At 40.2% G+C, this 11657-nt stretch overlaps 1 pseudogene across 1 annotated transcript; it reads right to left on the bottom strand.

Annotated features, from left to right (window-relative positions):
* Positions 1-259: 259 nt before the first annotated feature.
* Positions 260-10302, bottom strand: LOC311615179 (D-3-phosphoglycerate dehydrogenase-like; annotated as a pseudogene). Its single transcript has 2 exons — positions 10120-10302; positions 260-1837 (listed from the first exon to the last, which is right to left on the bottom strand). The product of its transcript is annotated as a D-3-phosphoglycerate dehydrogenase-like (transcript).
* Between the last annotated feature and the right edge of the window lie 1355 nt (positions 10303-11657).

Here is an 11657-nt window from a genome sequence, read left to right as displayed (position 1 = left end):
TCCCCAACTGCCCTCCTCTGACGGCCAATTTGGTTCTGATTGGTCAGTTTCTATGCCATTCAGTGTCAAAAGCTCTGCCTCTTAGGCAACCATTGGCTCCTCATAGTTGACCCAGATTTGGTTCTTTTTTGGGGGAGCAAAGAGAGGGTGGGATGTTTAGTAAGTGGTTATTACAGGGGTTAGACCACATACATAGTGTCAGCCCCAAGAATGTGACCTCTCAGTGTTGATCACAAGACTGGTCCTGGGAGCCCCAAGGTCAGAATTGAAACTGAAAGACTTCAGTCACATGCTGCTTCCAGGCATCCAGGCTGGGCAGCAGGGAGGAGATGCCCATGATGTTCCAGGTCTCCCCATTGGGCACCATTGAGGTCTAGTAGGACAGCAGATGCATGCCTGCCTCTGCCAGGAGGAGCCAAATCACATAGGCAGCATGGCAAGGTTGGAGGACTGAGCTCGGAATGGGAGCAGGGACAGACCCCTGCAGAGCGGCACTTCTGGTCAAGCTCCGTTGAGTGCCTGCAGCACAGGTGTGGTGCCCTGGACAAACCCACAGCCTGGTAGGGGGCACATGCCAGGGCCGCACTCAGGAGGCTTTCCCCGTATCCTTGCTCTCCTGGCACAGTGGGCTTATGGGAGGTGGTTACATTGAGGCTCGCTTCCTTCCCTAGCAGCTTGGCATTCACCAAGTTCACATTCACATGATTAGAAGCATCTTTGAGGAGACTGACAATGACTGCGGGATTCAGGCAGTTCCAGGCATTCTTCATGGATATGTTCTGTATTACCACCTGGATGGTCCCTTCAGGGGACCCCGCTCAGGCTCACATCAGAGTCCCCAGAGCTTCTGCCAGAAGGATCCAAGGTTTTGTGTGCATTCACGACCCCTGCGAGGGCTCTCCCATTCACCATGTCCACCATTTGGACAGCGATCTCCTCCCTGCAGCAGCTCTGGGCCTCCTTGATGCTGGCACCCAGGTGGGGGCAGCTGATGACATTCTCATGGTCCACCAAGGCATGGTCCCCAGGCAGCTCCTCTGTAAACATATCCAGTGCTGCACCTGTGTACTTCCCGACTGCAGGCGCCCACATCCAGGACCCCTCCGCGAGCGCAGCTCACCATGTGCATGCCCTTCTTGCACAGGTTCTGTCATTCAGCAGGCCTGTCATGGAGGGCAGGAGAGGGGTATGCACAGTGATGAAGTCACAAAGGGGCCAAATCTCCTCCAGGGGCAGCTGTTGAACGAGGAAGGAGGTCAAGACTCTGGTGAGATGATGTGGTCGTACCCTATAGTCTTCATCCCAAAGGACTGCATCCAGATGGCTACCTCTCTCCAGTTCCTCCCAGGCCAAGAATTCCCAGGGTCTTTTCATTCAACTCAGTTCCCATGAACTTCTTTTGGTCCCATTTGCCATCCTTCATTGAAACTCTCGCCTGGGGAATCTGCCTGGCCAGACAAATGATCATCCTACAGGTGAGCTTCGTGGCACTAAGACTGTTCCCACTGGGAGTGTTCATGACCAGGATCCCCTTCCTCTTGGCAGCCTCCAGATCCACATTGTCTGCACTAGTACTGGCCCTACCCACCACCTGGAGCTTCTCTGCTACATTGATGACATCCTCGGTGACCTTGGTGACTGAGCAGAAGATAAAGCCTTCACAGTCCTGGAGCTCAGCTATCAGCTCCTCTTTGTGCAGGTTCTGCTTTTCCACCACCTGCAGCCCTCCAACTTGCAGGATCTTCCAGCAGCAAGGGTCCAGGCTGTCAATGACGACCACTTTCTGTAGTTTTGCTAAAGCCACTGCTGAAGCCAGCCTCAGGATCCACCACTCTCCCTAGACAAAAATACCTCTAAGAACCCAGATTTGGTTCAGATTGGTCAGTTTCTATGCTTATCAGTGTCAAAAGCTCCGCCTCCTAGGCAGCCATTGGTTCTTGACACTTCACGCAGATTTGGTTCTGATTGGTCAGTTTCTATGCCAATCAACGCTCCTATCAATGGGGCCTGATCAGAAAGGCGGGTTGGAATCCTGGAGAGAAATGAAGGGGTGGCTGCTGGCCAGACTGGGAGAGAAAGAGAGAGGCAAGTATTGGTCAAAAGCTGCCACAGAGGCAAGAAGTCAGTCCCTGCTTCTCTCTTTAGGCCTCTCTTTGGCCCTGATTCACAGCTCCCTCAGCAGTCAGTGCTGGGACACCGCACCTGCAGCAGAAACAGTCAGGCAACCCGGCACTGACTTCCTGTCTGGTCAAGCCTCGATCATAATGGTGTTACACCCTGGCTCTTTATTATAGAGATAGAGATTACAGTTTACATTAAATATTATTTTATATTAGTTTTAGGTATACAGTATAGTATTAGACAATCATATCCCTTAAAAAGTGGTCCACTCAATATTTCAAGTGCCTACCTAACACTGTAAATAGTTATTACAATTTTATTGATTATATTTCCTATGCTATACTTACATCTCTGTGACTATTTTGTAACTATCAAGCTGTATTTCTTAATCCCTTTACCTTTTTCAGCCATTCCCCTTCTCTCCACCCCTATTGCAAACATCATTCTTTTGTTTCTGAGTCTGTTTCAGTTTTGCTTATTTGTTTATTTTGCTTTTTTTTTTTTTTGAATGTATCTATCAATGAAATCATATAGTATTATATTTGCCTTTCTCTGACTGATTTATTTTACTTAGTGGTTGGCAAACTCATTAGTCAATAGAGCCAAATATTAACAGTACAACTACTGAAATTTCATTTGAGAGCCGAAAACTTACTTCTGTGCATGGGCCACAAAGTTTCAATTACACTGTATGTGCATGCCTGCACTTGGTATTTTGTGGAAGAGCCACACTCAAGGGGCCAAAGAGCCATCTAGGTCCATCTCTCCTGTCTCAAATGGTAAGGCTTAATTCATTTTTTTATGGCTGAGTAGTTTTCTATTGTGCATATACTGCAGCTTTTTTACACACTTGTCTATTGAGATGGACACTTGGGTTGATTCCATATTTTGGTTATTGTAAATGATGCTGTAATAAACATGAGGGTGCATGAATTCCTTTGAATTAGTGTTTTGGGTTTCTTCAGATATACTATATCCAGAATTTGAATTGCTAGGTTAAAAGGCAGTTACATTTTTACTTTATTGATATGACTCCATATTGCTTTCCACTGTGGCTGCATCAATCTGCTTACTCACCAACACTTGCTATTTGTTGGTGATTGATGATAGCCATTCTGACAGGTGGGAAGTGGTACCTCATTGTGCCTTAATTTGCTTTTCTCTAATGATTAGTGATGTTGAGCATCTTTTCATGTCTATTTGCCATCTGTATGTCCTCTTTGGAGAAGTTTCTATTCAGGTCTCTTTCCTTTTCATTAATTGGATTGTTTTTTAAGTATAGTTAATTTTATAGGATTTTTTTATGCATACTTATATGCACATATATGTAGGCATATACACTCAATTCCTATACACACATATAGATACAAATATATTTCATTAACTATACAATTAGTCTAGAAAAGGTTTGGCCTTTACCTTATTTTACTGAATATTTAGATTAATGACAATATATGGAATCTTTCAGCTATTAATTATGTATATATTATGTGTACATAAATATATATATTATGTGTACATAAATATATATATTAATTATATAATATTACTATTAACATCTTCTTACAGCATCTACAAGAATAAACTCAAAATAGATTAAAGATTGAAATGTAAGACTAGAAACCATAAAACTCATAAAAGAAAACATAGGCAGTAAAATCTTTGATATTTCTCTTAGCAACATTTTTCCTGATATGTCTCCTCTGGCAAGAGAAACAAAAGAAAAATAACAAATGGGACTATGTTCAACAAAAAATAATTTTGCACAGCAAAAGAAAACCATCAACAAAATGAAAAGACAGCCTACTGAATGGGAGAAGCTATTCACCAATAATAGATCCGATAAGGGGTTAATATCCAAAATTTGCAAAGAATTCATACAACTCAACACCAAAGAAACCCCAAACAATATAATGAAGCTCATATTTATAATTAAGTGTCATGTATGAAATTATGACTGCTCTCTTTTTTTTATTGGCCAGAAGATAGCAAGATTTAGTGCTAAGTTACAGCATCAAAATATAAGTTCCAAATTGTATTGCAATGAAATACCACATTTTGGGCAGTAAATGTTAATAAATTGGGGAATTAAGGACCCAGATTCTAAGACAAAAATATTGAGAATGAAATGGATGTTATATTTGAAGTTCTAACACTCAGACTACCACAAATCTCTCCCTTCAATAGGGTGCAGCTGCTTGTGTATTAAGTCATTTTAGTTGTATGAAAGAGAAAAATTCAGTGAAAGATATGTGTGCCATTATTTCACACAGAAAATGTTTTTCATTGTCCACTTTTGAAAGGATTTACCACTTGAGAACTATTTTATGGCAAACCTGGACTGTGGAGTGCTGGTCTGCTCTTTTTCTATTATATTGAAGTAAAAACCCTGGGATGAAGCGGTTAGGTGGGTGGGGGGGGAGTCCATTAGCACATTGACCTTACACTAGTTACTGACAGAATCAGTGTTTGGGACTTGCATTTCACAATGTACAATCTGGAGAGGGCAAACATCCTCAGAATAGCAAGAGTGGGAGGTAAAAGGGTTTGCCGCTGCTTCAATAAAGCCTTCTCTACTCGTGTTCATGTCAGGTCTACACACCCAGCACCGCGAAGAGTGAAAATTTACAAACTGAGATGTTGGAGTGCTCCCAGGCCAGATAGGGAATTTTAAGACTGAGAGGGCCCTATTGGGCTTCATAGAAACATCAGATAATTTCCCACAAGAGCCTTTCATCCTCAGAAACTGTGCAGCTGAGTCTACATTTAAAGTCATTAAATGTGGCTAACAAAATACCTTCTGCAGGGGACATAATATAAAAGTGAGGATTATTTGTAGGTGAAGTGTGATATTTCTTCACAGTGTGAAGAAAAACACACACACACACACACACACACAAACAGACCTTTAAAGGGTTTTAAGAGTACTCTCACTCCAAAATGTCATTTCCTTCACCCTCCTTATTATCTTTTAAATTTTTATTTCTAAATAATTTACCATGGTAATATTTTAAAGATTATCCTATTTTTTAATCTCTTACATCCAATTTTTTCTTTCTTTACAAACTATATATGTATATGTATTGTATATGTATGGTGTATATATATATATATATATATATATATATATATATATATATATGGTTTTTGGTTTCTCCTTCTCAATATTATACATACTTATTCATCTTCACGCTCTTCTATTCAAAGGAAGATATGAAGATATGCCCCAATGTGAATCCTTAATTGGACACTGATTATACCTTCAGTTATCTTCAAAGTGATATTGTTCCATGAATTGTCCTCTTTCCCACTTAATTCTTCAAATTCTCCCAGCATATAATATAAAATAAGTAAATTACTCTTATCTTAAAACCAAATAATACTCTATTCTGGTTCTCATAGCCCTTTATCATGTGCCCTGGGCTTCTCTATCTTCAGAAATAAGAGTAGTGATTACATTGTGTTTCCTCTATTTCTTTACCAAGGTGCACTGACATTTATAGTATCATAAATTATAAAAATTTATAATATCTCAAAGTTTCTGTATTTTGAACACCCATTTGTTCAAAGTAACCACAGGCCACAGTCACAATTGATAGAACATTGTGCTTCCCTGACTTGTGCTTCCCTAATCCATATCTCACTTGGCCAAAGAATGATAGAGGATCAGACATTCATGAATCTGAGCCCATGAAATGTAAACTCAGGACTTACCAAATGCCAGGTTAGCTGTGCATACTACAGATGGAGGAAGCTATCTGTATAGATATAATAGAAATGGAGAGGTGAGTAGGGAGCTTCTGAGAGAATAAGCAGAATAGATTTGTTGAGGTCCCACTGGCTTTTCCGTTCTTAACTTTTAGTTCTTACTGTTGACTGGTTAATTTTTTTTACTCTGAATTTCACAAGCTGTGCCTACATAACTATATTATTCTTTCTCCTTAATATTTCAAGTTGGTTTCATATACCTGTAACTAAATAAACTTAACTCAGGTAATAAAGAGATTTCCTAAGGATATTGTAATTCTGTTTTACCGTTATCTGATTGCTTGGCCTACATATTTATATGCTATATTTAATTTTAAATTATTATTTTTATAGAATTTGATACATTCAGTTTTTAAGTTAACAATTCAAGTTGGTTAAATGAAATGGAAAAGAACAGTTGCAAACTTAAATTCAGAAGAGGTTTTGGTTTTCACTTTTTATGGTAAAAATATTCTTATAATATGGAGGATTGATATGAAAACTAATAGAAATATAATCAAATTTATTAATTTATGGATCACTTTGCAAATTATATACTGGAACATATAGCCACTATTTGATTTTTTTTATCAGTTTCAACTGAAATATTAGTATTTGTTTGAATTAAATGTTTACTACAACTCTAGCTCCAAACCTTGACTAATACATCTACTCAATCCTATAATCAATAATACACAGTGATTCACACAGTACCTTTAACAGGATTAAAAACCATTATTAGAATTAAAGGCTATTGTAATGTCACAATAAAATACTACTTTGTTAACTACTGAATTTTCTTTCTGGTAGAAATTGGCAGCTAGCATAACATATACATCCTATTCAACAAATTAGGAGCAAACAGGCCAAATAAATAGCTCAACCAGTTATAGACAAACTAGTGGCTCAGTGCACAAAATTTGTGCGGGAGTGGGAGGGTTCCCTCAGCCCAGCCTGCACCCTATATACTTGGGGGATGTCCGGCTGCTGGTTTAGGCTGATCTATGGGTCTGCTGGCTCCTAATCACTCACCTGCATGCCTGCCTGATCACCCCTAACTTCCCTCCCCTGCTGGCCTGATCTTGCCCCCAACTGCCCTCCCCTGCTGGCCTGATTTTGCCCAGTCTGTCTCTCTTTGTTTTTTCTCAGCAGTCCTCCAGGCCTCCTTGCCTCCCAGTGTCCCTCTTCCTCTTTCCCAGCTGGGAAGGGGTAGGGATAGTGGGCGCTGCTCTCCCCTCCCCTCATTTCCATCCAGGCCTCTTCAGGCCTAGTCTGTTTTGTTCCCTCATTCTCAGAGAGGCCTTGAGAGTGAGCTGGGAGGAAGGGAAAGAAAAGGAGAAAAGGCTGTGAGTGGGTGGGTGCTGTGTGTATCTGTGCATGTGTGCGGTTGTGAGTGTGAGTGCTGTCCCCGTCTTCACTGACACAAGTCTCCACCCACCAGAACCTGCTGCATGTGCAGCTTGGGCCAATGGTTGAGTCTTCAGTCATTGCGGATGTGATGGACCCAGGGTTTTTATATATAAGGATGTGAAGTTTAGGTAGAATGGAGTAAGTTTTGAGATGGAATATTCAGATGCATACTTTAAAAAATACTATGGAATTGGGTAATGATAGTATTCTCATTGACATAATCTATATATATACTGAGTGGCCAGATTATTATGATCTCTAAAAGCATAATGATCGGGCCACTCAGTGTATATAAAGACCCAGTGTCCCTAATGACCAAAGGCTTGACCTAACACTAGAAGTCAGTGCTGGGTTGTTGTGGCAACACAACACTGACTGCAACTGGTGCTAAGGCAGCGACTCAGTACTGACTCCTAGAGGGGCTGTCGATTAGGCCCAGAGAGAGGCCTGTAGAGAGAGAGACAGGGTCTGATCTGCAGCCTGAGTAGCAGCTATTGATCAGCCATTGCCTTTCTCTTTCACTTGGACTTTACCAGCAGCCGCACCTCTGTTGCTCTCCAGGCCTCTGTGAGAATCCTAATCAACCCCACCCCTTTGATTAGGCCTAGAGATAGGCCGGGAGACACTGACTGGCATAGAAACTGACAAATCAGAACCGAATCTTGGTGAACTGTGAAGCAGAACCTAAGGTGGGGGCTGAGGAGGGGTTTTAAGGGCAACAGCTGTTTGGTGTAAAGTGTGAGAAAGTGGTTCAATTTTCTAATGACTGCTTTGGCAGTATACTGCAAAAGGCTGGCTATTAGTACAGATACAGGAAATATGTGTTTTTCTTTGCCAAGAGCATCTCCTCCTGACGAAAAGGCTCTCCGCTCCCGCCCCCCCCGCCCCCCCCCCGCCCCCCGCTTTTAAGCAAGCCTATCCAATATAATCTATATAATAAAAGAGTAATATGCTAATTAGACTGGGAGATCTTCCGGATATTCTTCCAGACAAAGCCATGGTGGTGTGACTGAGGCAGAGGCCGTTAGGGGTGATCAGGTTGGTAGAGGGGGAAAGTTGAAGGCAAGCAGGTCGCAGGGGAGGGCATTTGGGGGCCATAGGCCTGCCAGGGAGAGCAGTTGGGGGTGATCAAGCTGGCGGGGGAGGAGGAGTTGGGGATGATCAGGCCAGCAAGTGGGGTCAGTTGGGGGCGAGAAGGCTGGCAGGAGGGCAGCTGGGTGCAAGCAGGCCAGTAGGCAGAGTGGTTAGGGGTTATCAGGCAGGCAGGTGAGTGGTTAGGAGCCAGCAGTCCTAGATTGCAAGAGGGATGTCTGACTGCTGGTTTAGACCCTAAACCGGCAGTCAGACATCACCCGAGGGGTCCCAGATTGAAGAGGGTGCAGGACGGGCTGAGGGACACCCCTTCCACTCCTGTGCATGAATTTCACGCACTGGGCCACTAGTATAAAATAATTTCTGTTGAAAATCCTTTTGACTCAGAAGTGTTAGATATTTTTGATGGATAGATGGATACAGAAAGTGAAATGTTCCCTAGTCAGTATGATAGGAAAGACAGTCAAATGCCTTTTCATTAGTTAGAATACTTTCAAAATGGTAAAGCATAACAAAACTTTTATTTTGTTGTTGTTGTTGTTTTGCCTTTACCTTTTTATCTTAACATTTCTCCTTTTTCAAAATGCATCTTCTGTCTTTTTTAATATTTCTTTCCTCTAGCCCTCCAGTCCTTTATTTTAACAATTAAAAAAAAATTATTAGTGTAGCTATTTTTATCTAGTTATTAAGAAGATCTCTGTCTAATTAATTTAATTAATACCAAGATGTAGAATACTAGTAACAAGAGTTTCTCCCTTCATTTGTTCCCTCAGTAATCAATTACTAAGTTTCTACCATGTGCCTCACACTGGAAGTTACTGAGACACAGTGTCTGGCCCTTTAAGGAGATACCAGAGGCAGATAAGAAAAAGAAAAAGAAAAAAAACTACTATGAACTGTTGGTTATATTAGCAGATATATTCATATGTTAAACATACAATTTGGAGCATGGCTAATTCTATCTGGGAGTAGAGGCAGAATAGGTTTAGTCTTAAAATCCTAAGGAGAAATGTGTAGAAGGAGAAGAAATACATTCTAGAAAAAAGAAATATTTGAAATTTATGAAATTTTAGAGGTAGCAAACACTTTATGATTATTGACAAATAATTCACTTTGGGTGGACCATAGTGTGAGCAAGAGTAGGTAAAAAATTACATTGGAGAGAGAGGAAATGGTTTAGTCATAGGAGAGTTTATGTAATATGATGACATGTTTCATCTTATACTGTAGAGAGAGGAAGCTATGAAATATATTTAAGCCAAGAACAAAAAAATAGAGTGTATATTACAGAAGATCAAGACTTAGATTGGGGATTCATGGAAGTTATATTTTGGAAAATGGCATGTTAAAAGATAATTATCAAAAGAAGGTAAACTATTTACTATCATGCAGATGAAAAATAAACATGTTGAAGATTTTATTTAAGTCATGAAGAGAACATACAGATGCTATGTATGAGAGGCTGAATATACAAGGGATAACAGCCAGATCACATATGACAATGGTATTCTGGCTCATAGCCTTTTCAACAACCAATCCAGGAAGCCACATCACAATTTCTAGAACAATCAGCAAAAAGGACCAGGATTTGGTCAGTGGCTTCCAACTTCTCTAATTTTTATTCCTGCTTACAACTCTAGGTGAACTAGAGAAAGCTAAAATTCTCCCCAAACTACCCCCATTTCTAGTTCCGCTGACTCCAGCTTCCACCTGTCATCAACCTCTTCTTGGGCATATTTAAAGTCTTACCTTTTTTTCATTTTCCCCACTTCCTTGCTTGTTGTTGACTCTTTGCCTAACACAAATGATGGCGGCTGACTCTCTTGTGATAATAAGCTCTGAACAAATAGCCTCTTTGTTCTCAGATGGTTGGCCTTTGTTTATTTGCAGTTTTCCTGGAAGGTCAATCAATATAGATTTTGCCTCATCCATTGATGTGGAATACAGTCTTCAAACAAGTGTAAAGCTCACAAAGACCCTTTGTGCAATGGTACTTATGGCTTGTTGAATCCATATGCATTTAATCTGATGATTATCTGTTACAAAAAGCAGAGACTATAATTTATCCTACAGGATGCTCTCTCTGAGCTCTTTAATCAAAAAGGGAAAATAGAAGTAAGATGAAAAGGGATCTCATCTTGTTTTATTGATAATCCGCAGCAAAGGTTGTTCAAATATATGCTAGTGCTGTGAAAAGCACAAATAAACTCACCAGCATGTGAAGCTGGCTTAACAAACAAGCTTATAGGACAAATGTCTTAGTGTTCTACCATGTTTTTTTCCATGATAAACAACATTTTAAACAGTACACCTCAAGACAGAAACACAAAATATAACAAAATTGGATGAAAAGAAAGTCTGATTCCATTGATGATAGGATCTAGTCAGAAACAAGTGGAAACCAATAACAAAACCCAGGGATTAAATTGAGACAAAACAATGAGAAATTTAATGTAGGATTGGACTCAAACTCAATGGTTCTGATTTCTCACATTGACACTGTCTCAGTACTTCACTGTAGTGGCTCTTTGCTTTGCCTTTTTTCAGTGTTCCTCTAGATCAGAGCAATCAGTATCTTTGTTCCTTCACTTGAAGTAGAAAACAGTATACCTGGACAATCATATCCTAAGGGTTTGCTGAAGTCTCTATTTCCTCAAATATTCAATCAAGACTTAAAAAGATGAATTTCTCTTATGACTCAGTCCTGATACATTATGTGTATAGTGTTATAATTTGTTCACAGAACAAGGAAAATAATTTCATTTACTTCCTTTTAATTTTAGCAGAAAGGGATGTTGAATTTTAAAAGTTACTTTATAATTTTGTTTAAACACAATCCATAATTTAGAGCACATGTGTCAAACACAAGGCCCGAGGGCCAAATCCAGCCCGTCAGGCCTTGCAATGTGGCCCGCACCGCGCTGTCATCACTGCACTCCGCTGTCAGTTTATGACATTGTCAGTTTATGACTGTTCAGTAAACCATTCGGCCCGCGATTTAGGCTGGATTTTAGATTTTGGCCCCTTCTCTGATTGAGTTCAACACCCCTAATTTAGAGCATGACATACCTAAGGAGATATAAACATTCTCTACTGATAAATTCAAGGCTATGTAAACATCTTACATTTTTATAAAGTTATATTGAGAGTATTCCTATATTTAACATATTGATATTGTCTGCAATGGGTGATGATTATTCTGAGTTGGTGACACTTTTTGTGAGTTAACTAATATGTCCTCCAGAGATCATCTTTCTGGAAGTCTAACATAGATAGCCTTCTGAAAC

The sequence above is a fragment of the Pipistrellus hanaki genome (assembly GCF_964339955.1).
Source record: "Pipistrellus hanaki genome assembly, chromosome: 2".
Classification (NCBI taxonomy): domain Eukaryota; kingdom Metazoa; phylum Chordata; class Mammalia; order Chiroptera; family Vespertilionidae; genus Pipistrellus; species Pipistrellus hanaki.
The sequence above is the reverse complement of the archived record's forward strand: the minus strand, read 5'-3'. Positions and strand labels throughout refer to the sequence as shown.